The 24,319-nt window shown below is 38.7% G+C and overlaps 1 long non-coding RNA gene across 1 annotated transcript in view; it reads left to right on the top strand.

Annotated features, from left to right (window-relative positions):
- LOC143666289 (uncharacterized) overlaps window positions 1-21,478 on the top strand; it is a 51,943-nt gene extending 30,465 nt beyond the window's left edge. Inside the window, exons 2-3 of the long non-coding RNA XR_013167507.1 lie at window positions 12,736-12,805; window positions 21,289-21,478. This is a non-coding gene — a long non-coding RNA (uncharacterized LOC143666289). The remainder of the gene's footprint in view (window positions 1-12,735; window positions 12,806-21,288) is intronic.
- The last annotated feature ends 2,841 nt before the right edge of the window (window positions 21,479-24,319 follow it).

Raw genomic sequence — 24,319 nt, 5'->3', positions numbered from 1 at the left:
AAAGAATTTTAATTGTGTTCTTTGGGAAAAGACAGTCATCTTATGAGTATGATCACATATCATGAATCAACTAAATTATTGCTTAGATATTCTCTGCATTCATGAAACTGGGTTGCCACCTGGGAGTAATTAGAGTAATGTATAATAAATTCTGTAATTGACAACAATACGATACATGGAAAAACTGGTTGAGAGTGTAATTCAATGGTGAAAACAAATCACCATTTATGATGACACTGTACACTGTTCCCTGCAAAAATTTCAATATTCTCAACCTTGCAGAAATAGAGCATTGAATAGTAGCCCCAAAATCTGGAGCTACATTCCACTACACTGTATAATATCCAAAATCTGGAGCATCCTCAAGTATGACACCTACCAATGGCCCTAAATAGCCATCTTGCAGGTCTTCCTCCTACTCAAGGCTACTTTATTACCCATCTGAGAAAAGTATATAATCTGTTGGAGATTTAAGGTATCAGTATATAACACCATTTATCTACTCCAAGATTAGAATAAATGGAGATATAGATAAGGAGTCAGATATATGGAAATAAAACATTAACTTTATTACTGGCAAAATCTCTTTGGAGAATGTAGCTGTATTTGTTATGATAACTAATGTGTATTTTTTTAAAAAACAAACCCTCAAATCTCAGAGGTTTACCATAACAAAACTTTATTTCTTGCTCACGTAAAGTACAATAATGATGTTGGCAGGTGACCTTCAACATGATCATTCAATGGCCTTCCATAAGGCTTCAGGTCTTCTGCTGAATTTTCTACATCTTTCCAGTGCACTGGAGAAGAGAGAGTTTGAAATCATTTCATGAGAGGTTTTTATAGTGCCAGTCCTGGAGGTGGTATATATAAGTTCAACATTCCATTGACTGGTATTCAGTACATGGCCTAACCTAACTGTAAGGAAAGTTGGTTTGCAAGGTAGAGATGTACTATGTTGAAAACAAGAGTCTTGGTCCAAGTAACTAGAGGCATGCCAAATGGCGTTGCTAGTATTTCCTCTGTAAATTAAGCAAACTTATTCCTGAACAACAGCAGAACGCGCCTGAAGGGTAGAACCTACATCACGAACACTATAGCATGGGTAAGAAAGAGGTAGGCAGATGCCAGAGAGAGGGAGGAAAGCCTGATTCAACATGACTAAGTCTTTTCTCCAGTCTCACCAATTAGTGAGAGGGAGAGAAAAGACTCCAGGAGCGATATTGTACAGAAAAAATCACTTGGAAACACAAGGAGTTGAATAAAACATTTGACCCTATAAAGATATGTGCGTCTTTGATTTCTTCTTCAGAACCATACTTTGGTTGGTGATGTCCTCAAAGCATCTTCTTAATGTCTTTCTTATTTGGGGGATACAATGTAATAAACTTTTTTGAGTGGACAACCTACTTAAGTTACTTGTAAAATATTGACCTTAAAATATCTTTGAGATTCTTTAGTGGCATGTCTTTTTAAATACTATTTTCCTAACTTTGCCAGATTTTATGTATACACACACACACACACACACATAAATTTTCTAAAATTCTTTTTGAAATAAAACAAGCTACAATTATGTGTACAATTATAAAAGTAGGCTATCATCAATTGTGACAAATGTTCCACAACAACACAAGGTACTAATAATAAGGATTCTACTATATACTAATATATATGCTAATTCCCATACTAATGGGAATCCTGTGTTTTATGAATGATTGCTCTTATATACCCATGACTTCTCTAATAAAGAAAAAAAGAGGAGAATCATCAAGATAAGTATAAGTGAAATGCTAATAAACACTGGGAAAAAACACAAGATATAGTAGACCTGATTGTTTTATAATCTGAGCATGAAACAAAGTTAGTTTTAGGTCATCAATTGTCTGAATGTAGACTATATACTAATTATGTCTTCAATTAAAAAAAATACCTCATATAAGAAATGTATTGAGTGGGCTGGACTTCGGTTGGGGGAAATTAAAAATCATTTTAATTTTTTCAGTAACTGCCCCTGGACAGTAGCTTTGGCAGGCTCCCATGGCTTTTCACTCTTGGATGTTAACAAAATCCTGTTGTTTCTTTTTCCTGGCATTGAAAAAGTCCAACCCAGTCTGTTTTTAAATTATTGGTCTTCTTTTTTCCTCATCTCAGTCCAACTCTGTTCAGCTCAGAAGGTACAGTGGAAAAGGGATGCATGATGACTTTCTTCTCTCTTGCTTGTTTTATCCCCTTTCCTTCTTGGTTGCTACTGTCTGCTTCACTATCCACCTTCCCCACCCATCCTGAGTAAGGCCCTGTATTAGCTAGAGTTCTCTAGAGAAACAAAATCAGCAGGAGATATCTATAGGTATAAAATTTATTAAAGTGTCTCATGTAACCATGGGAATGTAGAGTCCAAGGTCTGTAGGGCAGGCCACAAGCTGGTAGCTCCAAGGAAGGTCCACAATGAGCTCTCAGGAGAAGCTGGATGAGCAACCATGGGACTAGAAGCTTCCAGGGTTTGTAGGGCAGGCTGTGAAGCTGACAACTCTAATAAAGGGTCTGGATGAACTCCACAGGAGAGGCTCACTGGCTGAAGCAGGAAGAGTAACTAGATCTCTTCTGAATCCTCCTTAAAAACCTTCCAGTGATTAGATCAAGCATCACTTATCACAGAAAACACTCCCCTTAGCTGATTACAAATGCAATCAGCCATGGATACAGCTGATGTAATCATGATTTAAGTCCATGACATGTCCTCATAGCAATAGACAGGCCAGCACTTGCCTGACCAGACAACAGGGTACCACCACCTGACCAAGTGACACATGAACCTGACCATGAAGGCCACCATGGGAGAAGGGAGTTTAGAGGACCCTTCCCATAGTGATTGCATCTAAAGTGAATGTGGAGGCTGCAATCCGCCATCCGCACAGTCTGTGTCAGATCTTCAAGGCTCTTTCTCTTGTGGTTGCTTTTGTGGGTTCTTTGGGGACCCCCACTACTTGGGATCCTCTTTCTGCATTTCCCTATCACATATTCAACTAGCTGGTGGGTTTGTTCTCCCTCCTCAGATCCTGGGTTTCAAAGGTCCACCTACAGAAACTCTCTGTAGTCTTGGGGATAGAGTAGGGAAACAAAAAGAGTCAGGCCTACTGTGATGAAATTTATATTTAGTACAGAGAGATACACATTAGGCATGTAATCCAACAAATGTTCTGCAGGGTCTGAAGCTCTCCCTAAAACATTTTAAATTATGTTTTCATTTATTCCACCTAAAAATAAATATATGCAAATTTTGTATCAGCTGGATGAATTCCTGATACAGGATTTCAGAGTCCCTCATCAGTATTTCTGATTGCCTTGGTGCTATATAAATCCTGCTAAGCTGTCCCAATCTAATGATAAAAGAATGGAAATGGGTATAATACATAATACATAATACATAAATGATGAATTAGCACTAAGAAGAGATCAAATTAAATCACTATAGGATTTACTAATAAATTATTATAGAGAAAAATGGTGGGAAAACGGAGTCTTTACATCACAATGTAGTATTCTCAAAAGGACTGGCATATTAGTAATGGTACCATATTCATACTGTAAGCAGAGTTTTAGTTTCAGTAATACAACATCCTCAGGTAACGGCTATTTCTTCCTTTAAATCGCTCAGGGTCAAAACCTTGGTGTTACCATGAACTCCTTCCTTTCATTCTTATATCAAATGTCTGAGGAAACACACTAGATTTTGACTATTTCTCATCATCTCCACTGCTGTCACCCTGATCTGAGCCACCACCATCTCCTACCTGTATTGGGGTAATAGCTTCCTACGAGGTACGTCATTCTGCCCTCGCCTCTCTTACAGAGCAGATGGAACAATCCCCATTGAAACACAGGAGGTGATGTCACTCCTTTACCCAAAACTCCCCAGTAGCACTCTGTCTCACTTAGGGACAAAGCCAAAGTCTTTAGAATGGCCTCTAACACTTTCCATGAACTGGCTCCACCATTCTCCATCCCTGCATCTCCCTTCCTGATTGCCCCTTTAAGATCATCTTTGCTCACTCTGCTGTAGCCACAGTGGGTCCCAGCTAGTCCTCAGATATGCCACATTTGCTCCCACTTCAAAGATATTCCTGGTTCTCTACAGCACTCACCCTGCCCCCAACCCCTCCTTTTATTCTGTTCAAGTCCTTGATTTCTTGATCACTCTCTTCAAAATGGACACACTCCCCCACCTTGCATTCCTTACTTCCTTCCTTGCTCTTTTTTACCCAATTATTTTCTATTTAACATACCATATAGTTTGGTTTTTGTTGTCCTTCTCTTGTCCTTCCATAGATTTAAATTTGGTGAGGTTGGGTTTTCATCTATTTTTTGTTCTGTGGTAAATCCAGAACAGAAAATGTTCCTGAAATACAGTAGGCACTCAATAAATAATTCTGGAATGAATGAATGAATCGGGTATATGAAATTAATTTGGGGTTGTATTATTTTATTGTAAATACATTTGTTTTTTATGGTGTTCAAGAATTGTGAGAATAAACCTAGCTTTGTGTTTGAACATATTTAAGGTCATTATCATAAAAAGAATCTAAATCACTATTGGGAGCTATAGGGATGTTTTACTTTAAAAGAAGTTCACGTAATTATTATATTTTGCTCTTTGAAATATACTGCTCTAGATTGGTGGTTTAGTAATCAGGGAGAATCAGAAAATTTGAAGAATATTAGTATTAGGAGAAAGTTTAAATATTATCTGATTGAACGTTCCCTTTGAAAATAGAATAGAATGATATCTACCATGGGAGATTATTTTGTTTTTTATTTTTCTGGGGCTCCTTGCTTTCCAATTTTTTGTTTGTCTTATTTCTTGGACAAAAAATGATGTTCCTAAGCCTTATAACATTTGTATTTGCACAAAATTCAAAATTCCCTGAGGAAGGCAAAGTGTTCCCATGATAATATAAAATTATTCACAGAAAATTTCTTTAATATACCCAGCTTCAAACTGCATTCAGATGGAAGAACTATTCTAATTGAATTAACAGATAATGATTGTTAGGAAGTATTTAATTCTTGGAAAAACTCATGATGTAAGCCTGCCACGTGTTCTTTTGTAACTTTTCATTGACGTTCAAAGAAAACGTGGAATTTAGCAACAAAGATAAAACCGTCATTTACTCGATTTTAACAATGGCTTTTACGTAATCTCTTTACCCTTCCAAGCAATTTTGGAAGCACTACTATGAATCATTAGAAACATGTGAAGACTTGAGCTGTGAAGTTAATTTACCACAGGGATTCTTCAATGAGTAATATATTTCCAGGATAAAATCCACTAAAGAATTTAGTTTATTCGTATTAATCCTTATGTCCCTAGAGGATCGGTTACTCACCCATACTGAGAAATTTTGTCCAGTCAAATGAAAAGAAAACATGAGCAGTTCTTTTCAAAACTATTGAGCTTTGAGATGACTATAGCTACATAATTAGTGCTGGAAGGGAATACTCCACCCTCTTAATGAAATGAATATGGAATATCTGGATATTGTTTTAACCTGTGACATGATTTTGATACCTTAATATAGTACATCACAAATCACAAAGTGCTACCTATTTACTTGTATGAATAAAGGTGAAAATTATTCATGGGAAAAGCTGTAATGAGATCCTTCCATCCCTTCTATTTACTTTCTCCACAATCTTAGGATTTGTTCTTAATTTTATCCTGCCCAAGAGGATGTTTGAAATGTATTAACCACTTCTGGGGAATAAAAATGGAAAGTTAATTTATTTGTTTTTAGTTATGAGGCTAAACTTCACTTTATCCTGCACATATATGTAATAGCATATGATGAAAAGAATATTAAATTGCTTATGAATACAATTCTGGACAGTGTTTTTGAGTGTCCCCAGGAATTTTTCATTTTATCTATACATTTTGCTGATAACATACATAATTATGTTCTTCTTTCCCTGCCCCAAGCCAAGAAAAGTTTTTAATTCTTGCAAATACTAGTGGTATATAGTCATTGAAGATGACAAAACACCCTTTGGAAAAGTTGGTGGGAGGGAAGTTGGCACAGTGAAACAATAATGGTCAAAGTCTCCAAGTAGAGAGAGGAGAATGAGTGAATGGATGACAAAGAAGGTATAGAATGGTTCAGAGAGTTGTAGGGTCTCCAAAATGTTTCTATTTGTTTCCCTGCTGGATTGTGGGATCCCTGACAGCAAAGATGATGGCTAATTTGCCTTTGAATCCCCTGTTCTTTGTACCTGATTGGTGCTCATGCATGCCTAATAAATAGATCAGTAGTTAGGGGAGGTATGTAGCAAAGAGCACACACTATGGTATAACCTTTGGTTAAGAGAGGAGGCTCTTGAGTCAGATTGCCTAGGTTTGAATTCCAGATCTGTCAGTATATTGTCTGCTTTGGAGCAAGTTCTTCATCTCTCTATGCCTCAGTTTCTTCATGTGCAAAACAGAGATCATAATATTCCTACCTCATTAGTTTGCTGGTTGTATTAAATGAGTTCTTACATGTAAAAACACTTAGAATAGTTCCTGGCACATAAAAGTCACTCAGGAAGTCTTTGCTATTAAGTTAATCATTTAAAAAAATGTCCAAAGAGCATGCATCAGGGGACGCATTGCCCTAACAATTGACATAAAGCAGAAAGACTCTGTGTCCAGATGATAGTGCTATCAGTCCTTTGGCCAAATCCCAACTCTGTTCTTCCCACATAAGTAGCCAAATCCTCCCTACTCTGGGGAGAGGAACGAGTTTTTATAAAGCTAAAGCAGTACTTTGTAGCCTACATAATAGAGAGGTCATTCTGCCTTTCCTTAGCCTTCCTGCATGGAACACCACACTATTTTAGTTAGTAGGTTTGTTAAGTCAGGCAATTCTTACAATTTATTGGGCAATCAACTCTATTTATATCAGCAGAATAAATATTGGGGGTTAGAGAAGGATTGAAAATGACCAGAGAGCACACATTCTGACAAATTAATGAAGGCCAAAACCTCTGCCTTGATTGACCTTGCAGTCCTGATGTGAACCTAGAGAAGTAGAACGTGTCCACATGCGAAGTTCAGTGCAAAGTTGACATAAAATAACAGATTAAATTGGGGAAAGTTTGTGTGAAAAGGTGAACTCTCAGTAAGGTTTGAAGAATGAATAGATATAAATTGGTAGAGATGGGAAAAAGAGAGAAGCCTTTATTCAATGAGAACTTATGTCCCAGACACAGTATATCATTAAATTCTAACAATAACCCTAAAGTAAAGGTATCTAGTCCCATGCCTGGAACATAGTAACCAGAGATAGGAAATGTGGCTACTCACATGCATACAAAAATACTAGGTGATGTCATCTTTTATCAAACTCCAATAATTTACCAATACCCACTTCTTTATAAAGATTCCTCTTCTGTCTGAACTCAAATGGATTTGGAAATTTAATTATGACTGGCTGAGCACGTGCTGATGATATTCCAAAGAAAAGATCCCATAGAAGAAGTCTAGGCATACCCAAGCCTAGGAGCCTCACACAATGGCCACACTTTATGGAATATGGAAGGATGCTTTATAGCTGCAAGTTATAGAATTCCCATCTAAACATGATTGAATGAACAATGGACTTAGGGTCTCATATAGCAAGAAGCCAGAGGTAGACAGTTCTAAGACTGGTTAAGTCTATAGTGCAACGCTGTCATCAAGAACCTCCATGCTTTCCATCTCTTGCTTTGCTACCCTCAGGGTGTCCTCAGCATCTCCTCCCATGGTCATACATGGCTGCAGCAGTTTCAGGTGCCACCTGCAAACACACCAAGACTCAAAGATGAATGAATGTGTTACTTCCTATAAGCCCTCTCTAAATAGCTAGAAAAAACCACCCTTAGGATGGCCGCACATATGCTGCTGCCCCCAAGAAGACTTCAGATCCCACTGGGTCATATAACCATGACTAAATCCAGTCACTGAGAAGGGAAATGGTATTAAGATTGCTTTAGCTGATAATAATTCATGGACTTGGCTTGTAGAAGAGGTAACTTTCTTTAGGAGGGTGATCCCCAGAAAAAGCAAAGGCTCTGCCAGTTAGGAAGAATGGGGAAGAGAGTTGGCGACCAATGGTATCTGTCTCCATGAATTCACCATAGTCTAGGGAGGATTTTGTATTTCTTTTTTGCAGCCCATTCGGAATTGACTTCATATTTTAGCTTTCAGCTAGTAGTCTATTTCTCCTGTTCTTGGGCCTGAACCTCTCAGTTGCCCATTCCCATATAGATGCCATATATTTTCACTTTATTGGTAAGTTTTTAAAACTCTATGGCAGGAGCCATACACGCATATTACCACCTCATACGTGCAAAGTGTGATAGTATAAAGAGTATTTCTCTATCTAGTTTAGTTTCATCACTCCTTAAAACAGCGCTGTGACAACATCAAGTGAATAAGGACAAGTCCAGGGTTGAGCACTGTGCTGGTTTGAAAGGAAGTATGCCCCCTAAGAAAAGCCATGTTTTAATACAAATCCCATTTCATAAAGGTAGAATAATCTCTATTCAATACTGTATGTTTGAAGCTGTAATCAGATCATCTCCCTGGATGATGTGATTTAGTCAAGAATGGTTGTTAAACTGGATTAAGGGATGACACGTCTCCACCAATTTGGGTGGGTCTCGATTGGTTTATTGGAGTCCTATAAAAGAGGAAATATTTTGGAGAATGAGAGATTCAGAGAGAGCAACTCTACGAAGCAGAGAGCCACCAACCAGCGACCTTTGGAGATGAAGAAGGAAAACGCCTCTGGGGGAGCTTCATGAAACTGGAAGCCAGGAAAGAAAGTTAGCAGATGACGCCATATTCGCCATGTGCCGTTCCAGCCGAGAGAGAAGCCCTGACTGTGTTCGCCATGTGCCTTCTCACTTGAGAGAGAAACCCTGAACTTCATCGGCCTTCTTGAACCAAGGTATCTTTCCCTGGATGCCTTTGATTGGACATTTCTATAGACTTGTTTTAATTGGGACATTTTCTCGGCCTTAGAACTGTAAACCAGTGACTCATTAAATTCTCCCTTTGGAAAGCCGTTCTGTTTCTGGTATTTTGCATTCCAGCAGCTCACAAACTAGAACAAGTACTTTTAAGTTCTTGAATTTACTCTATGACACAGGTTTTCCGACCCTTCGCCCTGCTCTTTCCATTCTCCCCTCCTAAAGCTCAGAACAGCACCAAAGACGTAATATACACTCAAAAATATAGACTTGCAAAACAAATGGACTAATGTTTAAAATCAGGAAAGTGTGTATATCATTCCTGTAATCTTTTTGCAGGGGAGGTTGAGAAAATATAAAGTTATATGAGAAGCCAACCACTGGAGGTCACTATTATTTCACAAAAGGAGAATTTGTTAGTCTCAGAGCAAATAGCCTGATTGTGTCTTAAAATCCCAAGCGAAATGATGATGGTCACTATTATAGAATATTTACTGACTATTTCCAAAGCTTTAGGAATTACAAGTATAGAGTGCTCAGTCTGTGTATTTAACATTAATCTTATGGGGACATTCTGCTGAACTGACAAAGCCATTTTTTTTTCCTGTGATGGGTCCCGTTATTTATAATTGCCATTTCTCATTTATAATGTAAAATTGGTGGGATTATTTTGTTAGCTCATAAGTTTCTTTCTTTAAAGTTTCGTGTTTTTTTCCCCCATTGCTTTATTTCTGATGAAGAGTTATCTATATTATCTGAGGGTATAATTTGAGAGGCATAAAACTCAAACCTTTTTTTCCCCTGGACTGCTCTTCCAGTTCATTCACAGATATCAGAAATGTCTTCATTAATTCTTTCTTCCTTTCGTTAAGTTTCTGTTCCATTTTGAGTGCCGGGGCCTGGATAGCATTGCCCAAATTGGTATTTCTTAAAATATATGTCTTGAAACATCCCATACAGATGTACCTTCCTCAGTCAAGTAGGAAATGCTGCAAACTATAGCCTATTTTTGGAGCTGCAAAGCCAGATTAGCATTTCAAATGGAGATAAGTTCAACAACAAATTAACAGTGGGTAATACTATGTTCCACTAGCTGTTTTGAAATCTTCTGACCAGAGGTTAGCAAACCTTTACTGTAAAGGGTGAGATAGTAAATATTTTAGGCTTTGTGGGCCAACCTGGGTCTCTGTTGCCACCACTCAACTCTGCCGTTGTCTTCCTGAACTGAAGCTGCTATGGACAATATGTAAATGAGCCGATGTGACTGTGTTCCAATAAAACTTTATTTAAAATTCATATAATTTTCACAAGTCATGAGATATTATTCTTCTTTTGATTTTTTTTCCCCCAACTATTTTAAAATATGAAAACTCAGAGCCATATGTGTTTCATATGTAACTTGCAAGCTGTACCAAAACAGGCAGCAGGCTGAATTGGCCCATAATTTGCTGACCTTTGCTTTGACCACTAGCCCACTTTTGTTGTGCTTTTATTTTTCACATAGCATCTGTTAATATTGAGTGGAATATAAAAATGCACTTTGGAAAAAAGCCATATCTACTTCTTGTGAATTGGTTTTTAACATCACTTCAGATGTTAACAGCAGGAAAGGGAAACAGGAGGTCTCTTTGGGTGGAGAGTACAAGGCACCTGAAGAGGGTCAAAGTTACAGAAGATCCCTTCCCAACAATCAGCCTTTCTTTGTACTGGTCCTAGTGCAGTGATATGTATAAAACCTTCATTAAGTCTTCATTTTCAAAATCCTTCAAAATATTGATACTCTGACCTTCTCTCCTTGACGAATGTGGCTTTCTCACATGTCACCTACTCATGGATGAGCCCCTGGTCGTCTATTAGTGCATTGCTTTGGAGTTAGGCAGTTTTTATAGTTAATGGTGACTAAAACATGCATCTTCTGTCCCATATCACTTAACATCATTATAGTTTGCTATTTCACATTATTATTTTCAGCTTCAGGTTCTTGGGATACTTAGTTCACATTTCTGCACCTGTTTTTTCATCTGTATAATAATAATGTCTTAGAGTATTGCTGCAAAAATAAAACTGCATACATGCAAAACACTTAGATCCTGGCACATGGCAACCTCTTAGTATTAAAATACAGCTCTCCTTCATTTTCTTTCATTCCATTCGTGAGTTACTTTTATGGTTAGAGGATTCGCAACTTTTTATGTGCCAGATAAAAGATACACATTAAGGAATATCGAGTAAAGTAAAATGAACTGAGAGACAAATTATTCGGACCCCATTTCCTAATACCCCATCCCCCATCTAGTTTTTGGTGCCTGGGTGTGATTACAAGCATTATAGGGATTTTATTTGTAAAGTTCAAACTGTACAGAAGTGTATATAGAAAAAAGGAAGTCTGGCTTGATCTTCTTTACCACAGTGCTTCCTTCCCCAAAGGCACAGTTCTTCACTATATGTAGGCTGCCTTCCTGCAGCGGAGATGGTTTTTACCAACTATTCATATGCTCTGCTATGTTTGCAAACCTTCTTTGCAGCTTGGTTGAGGCTATGCAACTAAGCAATGCCAAGGGCATGGAGTAGTGTATGTCACTTCTAGTCAAGGCAGTTGAGCTCTGGTGGCCTCTTGCATCTTTATCTTCCAACTCCAGAGAGGTAGATAAGGGAACCTCCAGATAGAAGCCACATGGATTCCTGAGTCACCTCATGGAAGAGCTCTGCCCTGGGAGGTCCCTGACCCTTGCTTGACCACTAGCCCACTTTTGTTATAAAACTTTGCCACGTTTGTCACCGTGCTTGGGGTATTGTTTGTTTATTACTGTGTGAACTTGTCAACCGTGACCAACAAACCTCCAGATCGCTATCTTTGCTCCCCCATCTCCTCATATAGACAACTGTGTGTGTGTGAATGTGTTTGTGTGTAAACATAAATGGGGTTGTACAATACACATAGCTCAGTAACTTGCTTTTCTCACTTAAAAGTATGACATGACAGCATTTTATGTCAGTACATGAAGATGTTATTAATTCCTTTAATTGTACATTGTATTCTATAACATGTATAGACCATAATTTATTTAACCATTCTCCTCCTGATGGACATTTTGCTTGTTTTCAATTTTTAATATATAAACAATGCTGTAATCCATTGTTTATAGTCTTAGATCTTTCTTTCTCTCTCTTTTTAAATATTGCAATGCTTTGTTTATTTATTTTTACAAAAAAGCAATATGTTTCAAAGCAAATCACAATTTGTAGAACAGATTTCAGAGTTTGGTATGGATTACAATTCCACAATTTTAGGTTTTTACTTCTAGCTGCTCTATGATACTACAGACTTAAAGAAATGTAAGTATAACGATTCAGCAATCATATTCATTTGTCAAATCCTACCTTCTCTGTATAACTCCACCATCACCTATGATCTTTCTCCCACTCTTTAGGGGTATTTGAACTATGCCCATACTAACTTTTTCATGTCAGAAGGGACTGTCAATATGGGATAAGAGAATGGAACTAGTTGATGTTCTGGAGAGCTAGATGCCTTTTTAAATATATCACTTCCTTAAATAAATGACTCAAGATATGAATGGGGACAATTGAGATAACTGTACATAATTCAGAGAACTGTTTTCTATTTCTGGACCGATAACACTCTATTCTCTGTTAGCTAATTCAGTGTTCTGGACATTTGCAATGAAGGGGAGCTGGGAAAACAAACCCATCCAAGCCTCACATTTTTTTTTCCTTCTATTCCAGAGGCCCTGAGTCAAGAAAGGAAAATATAAAAGCAGAAAGAATCCCAAGGATTTGATCACAAATCATTCCGGTAAAGCTGTACACTGTTGGGGAAAACCACATTAAGACTGGGCACAGAATTTTAATTTTTAACTATAGCTTGGAAATAAAAAGAAAACAGTGAGCTTTATAAAAGAATGTGAGCTTCTAAAGTGACAGTCTAGAAAAGCTAAGTCAAAGCTAATCAAAATATCTTTGAAAAGTGAGTAGGACAAAGTTCATGTGCCATGTTTGGAGTTGCCAAGGTGGCAGACACTGTGGGGGTAGCTTTGATGGCAGCTTCAAGAAGCTTAAGACCTTTCAGCCTTTAAAAGCTATTCCAACTCCGAGTTTCTTGTTTTATTAAAATTTTTGTGATTGATTTCAGCCTTAGTTAAATGCAAATAGTTGTTTTTAACTTCCCAACTACTTTCATCTGTTCTGATCTGCAACAATTGTGGACCTTCTGCAACAACCCTTGGTAGTGTAGCTCCCCTGTTTCCAAATGTTTTACAGTAGTAATTCCCAAAGCTCGGTTCCAGATCAGCCTCAGAACAGCAGCACTGGGCACCTTGTTAGAAATGCAAATTCTTGGGCTCCACCCCAGACTTACAGAGCTGGCCCAGCAATGTGGATTTTAATAAGTCTGACAGGTTATTTTGATGCAGGCTATAATTTGGAAAATCACTGTTCTGCGACCACTGGTCAGAACTTGCAGGTACTTACTTGTAAGATAAAGAAAAGAAAAAGAAAGTTTGAAAATTCCCATAGATTATCTGACTAAGGCAAACCAATTGTTACAAGAATAGGTATGGAATGCAGCCAGCTGGAAGGAACTGACCTGTAGTAAATAATTTGATAGCTGCATTACCGGGGAAATGCTGTTTTACTTTTTAGCATGGGCAGGCACCAGGAATCAAATCTGGGTCTCCGGCATGGCAGGTGAGAACGCTGCCCACTGAGCCACCGTGGCCTTCCCAGATATGCTGTTTTCAGTGCTGATGAATCTTATCCCAAGTGCCGTCATTATATACTGCTATAAATATGAAAGTATATTACTTTATATAAGATGTCTTTGCAAGCAATAATAATAAAAAACTTTAGATATAATCTAAAAGTGTATAAACTCAAGGGAAAGCAAAAATATCAATAGATAATGACTTCTTAGGTAAGTTTTTGGTTCCTATAATTTGGTAAGGAAGCAAAGTAATTCACTGAGGAAGGAAATACAGAAGACTTACATTTTGAGTAGATGGTCACTGTATACTTATAGTAGGAAGAGGTACAAACATCAAAATAAAAAAGTTAATGTTTAATTTTAAAGCAGGAAGTCTGGCATGGGATTCATGACAGGGCTTGAATGAGCATAGAGAAGTTTTAAAATAAATTTCCCCCATGCTTGGTAATCTTCTCATTTTCCTTTGGGTGAGCTATTCAGACTTAAATCTACTTTATCCAAGTCATTATATTTAGCCTTCTAATTGTTCATTCTTTTACTGATTTTCACATTGCGGGTCTAGCCTTAGTTTTGTTGCAATATTTGTCACTCAATCCTTTTTTTTTTTTTTTTTTTTTTGGTATGGGCAGGCTCTGGAAATTGAACCCGGGTTCTCAAGCATAGCAGGTGAAAATTCTGCTACTGAGCCACTGTAACACCTCCCCATTCAATTCTTTTTAAGCCTATAATTCTTTTTAAGCCTATAAAAGTGATGATAGTTCTGGTAACTCTACAAGAACAATTTGGCCTATCACAGTCATGGGTCATTTAACACATTTTTTTAATCTTTGTGAATTCACAGGTCCTTTGACCTTAAAATTCCATGACTCTGTAGTTTGAAATTCTTGCTTTAGTCTAGGAATCCCAAGAAGAAAAAATGAAGGGAATGGATAGACTTGTTCAGTAATGCCTTTTAGAAACAAGAATCCCAACATTAATATTTATTTTACACTGAACTAAACATGAATCTAGATTTAGAGATGGTTCACTGGTCATATAATTAAGTTAATATTACAGAACTATGGAATCATGAATCTGCAAATGAAAAGAAATGGAGATGCTGAATCAAATTTAGAGTTAATGAGCCTTTTCAGGCTTCATCGTGTTAAACAATATATTCCATTATTATAAATATTTGTAACAGCTCTAAGTCAGATGTTTTACCACATGTTGATGAATGTGCTTTCGATCAAGGAACCAGAATCTCCTCAGTTCTTTTGAGGAACTTTGCACATAAATGGCATTTACTCCATGTCTGGAAGCACCTGCAGATGATTTTTTATTGTGAAATGAATCACCATATAATGCTTGAATGGCTGAAGGTTGCCTCTATATTATAAGAGCTGTCAAAACCCATTTTTTACACAACAGGTCAAAAAATAATTAAAAACTAATTTCCTTAATTTGCACTTTTTATTTCTGTTATTTTTTTTTTCTTCTTGGGCAGGCACTGGAAATCAGACCTAGGTCTCCAGCATGGCAGGCTAGAACTCTGCCTGCTGAGCCACCATGGCCTGCCTTATTTCTGTTAATTTTATATAGCTTCTCTTCTGCTTAGGAAAGTGAAATCTATGAGGGTTTTATTTTTCTGTCTCTGCAAAGGGCAATCTATCATTAAAGTAGAAAAAAATGGCAAGGTTTTTTCTAAGATCATATTTTTAAATTCTGATTTCCAAAATTGTGCATCTTTTATAATGGAAATCTTGGGTAGGCTTCCATAGGGGAATACCAAAGAAGTCATTAAACAGTCTCATTTTGGAACGAGCCACTGAAAGCAAATGAAAACTTGACAATAATATGTCAATATCAAACGTCTGCTATTGCAAAAACCTGAATGTCAGGGGTGGGGATATCAAAGGGTCAGCAGTGTACATCCACCGTGACTACCTCCACCCAGATGGATAGATTTACGTCCAAGATACGAGGCATCCAGGGTGATTTTTAGTCCATAACACTTATTAATGCTATTATTATACTGAGCACTATGCAAGAAGCTGAAATACAAAGAATAAGACGTGATCCTGTTCAGGGAAGCAACAGTCTGTCTACTGGAGGAGACAAATAACTAAAATGTGATTTCAATATAGTCCAGTAAATGTTACGATAAGCACACACCTAGTTAGTTTAGGAAGCAAGGAGAAAGAATTTCGAACACAAGGCTCTAAAGACTGGTTTGAGGGAGGGAGGGTTACAAAAGGCAGGCTCCCCTTTTCCCCCATCCAGGCAAATTCCTGGAAGCAGGGCCTTTCCAGTACTAAGTTGAACTTCCACCTAGATCTTCGAAGGCTTTCCAGGGCTCTGTCCACTAACAGCGGTGCCTCCTGGGAGAGATTATCCCCATTTACAGTGGTCTGCATGAGTGGAAACTTATAGTGGAATTTCACTAGTGAATTCAGAGAGGAAGAGGTTGAGAGAGAGACAGAGAGAAATGGGGTTCTGCCCATTCAATCACCACTTGCTAGTAAAGGGGCACAAAATGGGAGAATTGAATCTGCTATTTCCTCAATTGGTATCAGTTTCCACATGCCTCTGAAAGCTGTTTTAAGACATTTTCTGGGTACAGGGATGGATGCTGACTTTTGTGGCTCCATCCCACCTCAGGTTGAATTCATTCAAATGTATTCCCATTCCACATTAAATACAATTTATACATGACTATAAAAGAACTAAATTGAATTGCAGTTGACTAGTTGACATGAAGTTTTATTTTGTAGAAATGTAATGAGATGTTGTTGAGTTTTTTCTATGTTTTGGAGCCAGATAACTTTTGGAGCCAATAAGTTTTTCAGATTTCATATACTTCCCTATGCCTCTTGCAAAGCTTGTTACCCATGGGAATTGTGCCAGCCGTGCTCAGGTGCCTCTTTTCATGTGAGCATATAGCCCTAATTAGAGTGAGTTAAGATACTTAGAGTACATTTTTCTTATTTGCTCTTTTGTATACAGTGTCTAATACTGTAAACACTATACAATTACATTTATGCTTTACTACTGGATTAATGTTTTAATTAGCTACTGCCACAATAATGCTCTCTAGCAAAAAGCCACAAAATCTCCATGGCATACAACAATATACTGTTATTTCTCTCTCATGAATTTGATGTCATTTGGGGATCCTCCGTCTCAGACCGTGGGTCAGCTGGGGTGACTGCTCACTGTACTTCTTGCCCTTCTCCGAGGACCATTTGCTAACTGGGTACTTGTGCTCCTCATGGTAATGGCAGAAGTACAAAGGGACAACTGAAAACTCAGGGGACATCTTCAGGCCTAGGCTTGGAACTGGCACAGAGGTTCTGTCCATATTTTATTATCCAAGGCAAGTCACATAGCCAAGCCCAGAGTCAAGTAGCAGGAAAGTAACCGTGCCCATGGTAAGACCGTTCGAAGAGTGTGGATGTAGATAGAGGTAAAAGTTTGTGGCCAGTCATTGACTCTACCAGGCCACTTCCCCTACCCACATGCTTGCTATGCTCTGTGGGTGATTAAAAGGATCATCCTCTGTGTGAGATGTGACCCAACTGTACCTTCCTCAAGCTAGTAAGCTATGTGCTCCTGGTGCCAACTCTGAACTTTCAGAATTGGAGTTGCTTTCTCATGAGCCCAAGAAAACAGCACTCACATGGGTCACTTGATTATATTGGGCACAAGAGCTGGATTTGTGAAGATTGGGATATTCATTTTACCTTAAAACAAAATGATACTGAGGGCACGGTTTGCAGAAGAGAGGTTACCTCCACTCAGACACTGCCTTGTCTGTAGTGGCTAAATTTATACCCTGCTTTCCGTTTTCTTCAACTTAACCCTGATGTGGAAATCATTTCCTCCTTAAGCAGTTATCACCTGTTACCTTCAAAGTGATGGCTTACATACTTGCTTCCTAGTGGATGTCTTTAATACATTTTTAATATGTGTTTATTTTTATTATACATACACTATATGCTCTAAAATGTGAAGCCATAGATAGGCAAAATGAAGGATCAGTACTGAGTACTTTACAAACATTACTTTAAACGTGCCCCACCACAATTCTGAAACATAGACACTGTTGGGCCCGTTTGACAGGAAAGGAAACTGAGGAACAGTGAGGTTAAGGAATTTGACAGCTGATCGATGATTGTCAGGATCTTCTGGCTCCATAGCCAGTACTTCATCACTGTGCCCTGTTGCAGTGAGCTTAGTTACCATGCACAAGCCTTCTATTTACAGCTGCATGACATCTTATTTCTCTACATTTTTAATTAATGCAAAAAATGCATTTTCACTACAGAAGATTTGACATTTTAGAAATACTTAGAGTAAGAAGTGAAAGTTCACCTTCAAGCACCAGTGTCTCATCCCATAAATCTCCCCATATACAACCACTGTTATCAGTTCGGTATCGATTTTCTCATTCCTTTTCTTATGATTTTATAAATGTAGTTTTGTGGAGTTGGGTTATGTCTCTGTTTGTGTGATTTACAGGAAAAAATCATATGCATATTTGTGCTGGTTTGAAAAGATTTATGTACCTAGAAAAGCCATGTTTTAATCCTAAATCGATCTCGTGAGAGCAATGGGTTTTTCTAATCCCTATTCAGTACTATAAATTGGAAACTGGATTAAGTATCTCCACAGAGATGTGACTCAGTCAATTGTGGGTATTAAACTTGATTAGATGGAGATATGCCTTCATCCATTCTACATGAGTCTTGATTAGTTTACTGGAATCCTATAAAAGAGGAGACAGTTTGAAGAGGGTTCCTTTTGAGAATGAGGAGCCGCAAACCACCGCAGAGTGACTAATGAACCACAGAGTTCACCAGCCAGTGACCTTTGGAGATGAAGAAGGAAAACACCTCGCAGGGAACTTCATGAAGCAAGAGGCCTGGAGAGAAAGCTAGCAGATGCCACCATGTTCGCTATGTGCCTTCCAGCTGAGAGAAAAACACTGAACGTCATCGGCCTTCTGGAGCCAATGTATCTTTCCCTGGATATCTTAGATTGGACATTTCTATAGACTTGTTTTAATTCAGACAATTTCACAGCCTTAGAACTGTAAACTAGTAACTTATTAAATTTGTCTTTTAAAAAGCCATTCCATTTCTAGTGCATTGCATTCGGGCACCTAGCAAACTAGAACAATACTCTTCCACAAATAGTTGTTCTTACTTAACAATTGTATCTTGGAGATATCTGTGCAGCAGATTGATGATTGTCTCCAGTAACCATTTGCCCACTATTCTTCAGTAATGATGGGATTGCTACCTGGGCACATGCTGTCCAAAATTAGCTTATTTTTCCTACCCTCCCTGACAGTAAGGTGTGGCCACCTGACTAAGTACTGGGTACAAGGATGTACATACAAGTATTTTGTTAGAGCTCCTAGTTACCTTTTTAAAGAGACAGCTGGCATGTGCTGAGTGCCTCCCTTCTATGTTCTCCTTTATCTTGCTGTCTGTAATGCAGTTTACACCATCTTGAGTCATAGGGTTGGGACAATGCACAAGAGAGCAATGAGACAGAGAAACCCATTTGTCAGCAACAGTGAGTGCCACATTAGCTCTGGTCCACTTCTGTGCTGGTTTGAATCTGTGGTGGACCCCAGAAAAGTCATGTACTTTAATCCTCATCCAATATTTCTATCTGGAAGCTTTTTGATTGTTCCCATGGAGATGTGACCCACCCAATTGTGGGTGGTAACTTTTGATTAGATGACTTCCATGGAGTTGTGACTCCACCCAATCCGGGTATGTCTTGATTAGTTTATTGGAATTCTTTAAAAGAGGAAGCATTTTGCAGAGAGTCCCTTTTAGAGTCCCAAGAGCTATGGGAGAGTCATGAGAAACATGAAAGCACATGCAGCCAGGAACCCTTGGAGATGAAGAAGGAAAACACTCCAGGGGGAGCTTCATGAAACAAGAAGCCTGGAGAGAAAGCTAGCAGATGCCACCTTGTTCACCACGTGCCTCTCCAGTTGAGACAGAGACCCTGAACTTCATCAGCCTTTCTTGAGTGCGGTTTTTGCCTTAATTTAGACATTTTTATAAGCTTGCTAATGGGGACATTTTCACAGCCTTCAAACTGTAAACTTGCAAAACCATTCTGTTTCCGGTATATCTCATTCTGGCAGCTAGTAAACTAGAACAACCTCCTTTTGCCTGAGAGAGAAATGCATTTCTATTTTGTTTAAGCCCCTGTTAGTTTGGGGTTTTCTGTTGCTTGCAATTCGACTTAGTCCTAAAACAAAAAGTGAGGTACAGCGTTTAACAGAACTGGGTCATATGACACTGACTTGGTGGAATGGGTGGGTAGTAGATACAAGGAATCAGATATTATTGGTTGAAAAGCTCATGGCCCTGGCTATGGAGTGGCAAAACCCTTGGCTCAATGATCCTTGCTATATCTTGAAAGACTAAACTGACAGAGACTGCAGTGTTGGGGGAGTGGAAGAGAAATTAGATAATGTTGATGAAAGTATTTCTTGCTGCCTGCAGCAAAATCCTACTTAACAGAGATGAACCCAGGTCAGAATGAGTCAATCTGTGATAAAGATGGAAGGGAATACAGCTGTACTAAGAATAGCCCTTTCTGCATGAAATCTACAATCTCAGTTGTCTGAGTGGTTATCTGGGACCCTATATGGGAAAAAACGGCATCTGTCCTCCTAAATGCTGATGTTACAAGCAATAGCTCTGAGACAGTAGTCTTGGCGTCTTGGCAGGAAATAACACTGTAGTACCAGGTACTTTTTTTGGGGGGGGTGTGTGGCGGGAGTGCATGGTCGGGGAATCAAACCTGGGTCTCCCACATGGAAGGCAAGCATTCTACAACTGAACCACCTGTGCACCCAGTTCCAGGTCCTTTTAAATTACCTCCTGCTAAGAATTTCTTGCCTGATAATGGTAGCTAGCCCAGATTAGAAGGGCTGTTTGAGAAACTGCTGCCAATATCAAAGTAGGCAGTTTGGCATTGTCTGGTCAGAGCACTAAAGGTGGAAATTAAAGCATTAGAGTCTTCAAGCTATACAGCTTAGACTGGAGCCAGACTCCATGAGTTAGATCTGCTAGCTGTCCAAGTTTAGGAAGTTGCTTAATCTCTCCATTCATCACAAATTTATTGGGCTTCTGTTATTTTTCCAGGCCCTGTTATTGGGCTGGAAAAACAATGGCAGAAAGAGAACAGGAAAAGTCCCTGCTAACCTGGTGCTAGTGAGAGGAGAAGACAGTTATCAAGTAAATAAATTAATGAGATAATTTCAGGTAGTGGAAAGCGGTGAGAAACTAAAGTAGGATGATTAAGGAAGAAAAGTTCAGATTTTACATTGCTTCTAAAACAGCTCTGCTTTGATTGCTGTTATAATATATCACAGCCTTCTTTCCCACTTGAGCTTAGATCCAATGAGAGATAAGACGAAGGAGTTAAGTCTGATCCCACTCAGAGCATGAGATTTAGTAATAGGAAAGTTCAGTTTGAGTATATGGCTTGGTCCGTTGCAAAACGGACTTTGGAATATTGAACCTCAGAATTGGACTAACTTTCCCATCTGGTCATTTTGACAGTACTGAAGAGCTGCCACTCCAGCACCTCCAATGTGGAAGCCTGACCCTCCCAAACTTATAACTGGACAATTAGAAAAGAATGTGTGATCTCTTGGGCAGCTGGATCCCAGAGGGAATAGAGGAGGCAGAGGCCAAGCTATACATCTCACCTCCCTGCTCACATTCATGAATTAGGTAAATCCCTTCATCCGGTTCCGAGGAGGTGAGTGAAGGGGAAGGTGTGTGTGTGGGCGTGGGGAGGGTGGTCATTTATATTGACAGATATCCACCATAAGGTAAGTAACTTTAGATGGGAGAAAAGCATTTTCTTGATCAATTTTCATTTGCTTTTATCTTGGTCCAGAATTGCTACAGGGGGAAAAAGAGGTGCTTTTTAAAAAAATTGAAATAATACAACCATACAAACACCATGATTAAATCAATAGTCAATGGAATAAATATTTTAAAGTTCAGGTTCATATAAAAATAATAAATAAGTACAATCTTTGTGAAAAACTAAATGAGTAGTATAGTAGTATCAAATTAATGATTACATTTAAAGAATAATCTTACAGTTTATTCTTATGAACAAGCTCTACAAATACTCAATTGAACAAGAAAGCACAAAATAGGAAAAATCTGGTGACAAAGTGTCTTCACTACCCATAGCTATGGGTTAAATTTTTAGTGTCTTGGGCGGGCCACGGTGGCTCAGCAGGTACGAATGCTTGCCTGCCAAGCCTGAGGACCCGGGTTTGATTCCCAGTGCCTGCCCATGTAAAAAAAAAAAAAAAAATTTAGTGTCTTCAAGGAATCGAATGTATAAATATTTTCTAGACCTTCATCTTTATCGCAGGTGAAATTGCTCATCCAGGGTCTTGTATTTTGCATCACTTACTCAAAACTTCTTCGTCTCTCAAGTTTTCTTTTCTAAAAGTTCTCATGCCTGCTGGCTTGACTTCTGTTGTAAATTAGTAAAAAAAAAAAAATCAAGATCCAAAAGTTTTAATTCTGCAATATCTTTAAAAGCAATCTACACTTAGAACAAGAAATTTCACAAAAGCGTTAGTATCCTAGACTTAAGTACTGCACACTCCTGTGAAAAAGAAAAGAACAAATGCTCACTTTGAAATATGTGTCTAGTTCCTTTCCATGTACCCACTATAAAGACAGGAAAAGCTAGTCCTGGCTCTCTGCTGCTCCGTTCTGATACATCCTAAATCCGAGTTCATGTTGTACTGAGAATGCAGGGTCTGAGAGTGCACAGTTTCAAAATTGCAGATGAGGTGCATTGGTATAGGAAAGTAAATTTGAACTCCCTCCCCAACCCCTGTCTCTCTCTCAGCACAGTCTTGGATGTATATTAATATCAGGGCAGAAACTATGGCATAGGGTATTTTGTTATCCTAATGTCAAACTCCCCTCGGAAGCGAATTTTTCTTTAAATGTATTTCCGCAATCCTGAGGCAGGCACTGACATTCTCTTTCCTGGATATATTATTTATCACATTCACTTCTTGCTCTGTTTTCTCTGACATTATAGAAGAAAATTAATGGAACAGAATAAATTAAGAGTCCTGGCACTTTATCATCTTAACTGTTCAACTCATTTAATTGATACCCTGAAGAGATCAGGAGGTGTTATGCTGATAACTGGTTTAGAGCAAAAGGCTTTTTGTCTGCTTTCATTTACTTTTATGTTCCATTTACCAAAAAGAATCTCATGCTGTTATGGTGCTTATAAATAATAAATACAATAGCAAGTATGGTAATTAAGGTTTTGGGGGAATTGATGACTTTAAACTTTTCAAACGGAACCATAGTATTTTGCCCCAGTGTATCTATTCAACTGACCACTTGCAAAGAAGTATTTAGGAAGGTTATAGAAACTCTGCTTTTGGAGATGTCTGAAACAGAATTTCTTTATTTAGGCAGCATTAGCCTGGACCTTAGGCAATAATGCTATCTTCCGTAATCTCAGGAAGAGCAATAGCTGTCAATAGCTATCAGGACAGAGCCCTGTAGTTGCTACTCAACCCTCACCCATTGCCAAGTCCCCAGAGAAAGATGAGACACGAATCCCTCTTGAGCCAGAATTCTTCTTGGTATGACAAAATATACCGGAATCCGCTACAGCGTTTGCTCAACAGGTCAGAAAGATGGGGTCCCAGATGCCTGCTCTGACGTTCTTTTTCTTGGGAGACAAAACAAAGCTAAGTAAGTAGACCAAGCAGACATCCCTTGGCCCTGCTGTCACCTCTGGTTACCATCCAAGTTTTCTTTTTCCCTTCGTTCACAAGCATTCCAAATAATTCCAAATCCATTAGGAATGACTTCTGCTCCAAATAACTGACTGACCGTAAGTTATTTAAAGAGGAGGAGGACATTTTTCTCACATAACAAGAACTTTGGCTGTAGGTGGCTGCTTATGTGCGTTCAGTGACTCATGAAGTCAGGTTTCTGGGGCGGTGTCTCTTTGCAGTTCTCAGGACTTACCCAAATGCCCATCATGCTCCCAGCAGCCTCAGCTCACGTACCCATGTACAAAGACAGGCAGCACGGGCCACAGTCAGCTGAGGTTTCCTCCTCACTCTGTGAAGAGAGAGTAACCAGGAGAAAGAATCTTTCCTCATAACTTCACAGCAGCCTCTCCTTGCATCTCATTGGCCAGACCAGGTTACATAGCTGCCCCAGTTGGGGGAAGAAAAAGAAAAATTTCAGGCCTTTTAGCATGAAGTGAATAATGGAGAAGGGGCTTGGAAATGTTTTCTTGAATAGCCACCTGCCTTAGTCTCCTACAGCTGCCAATACCTATTCCCGCAAACTGAGTAGTTTAAGACAAGAGAATTTATTCTCTCACAGTTCTGGAGGCCAGAAGTCTGCAGTCAAGGTGTTGACAGGGCATACTCCCTTTGAAGGCTCTAGGGAAGGTCCCTTCCTTCCCCTTTCAGCTCCTGGCAGCCCTTAGTTTGTGATGGCATAACTCCAATCTCTGCCTCCAACTTCACCTGGGCATTTTCCCTCTGTGCCTGTGTTCACACATTTCCATCTT

The sequence above is a fragment of the Tamandua tetradactyla genome, chromosome 22, assembly GCF_023851605.1.
Source record: "Tamandua tetradactyla isolate mTamTet1 chromosome 22, mTamTet1.pri, whole genome shotgun sequence".
In the NCBI taxonomy this organism is placed as follows: domain Eukaryota; kingdom Metazoa; phylum Chordata; class Mammalia; order Pilosa; family Myrmecophagidae; genus Tamandua; species Tamandua tetradactyla.
Note: the sequence above shows the minus strand (reverse complement) of the source record. Positions and strands in the feature narration are given on the sequence as shown.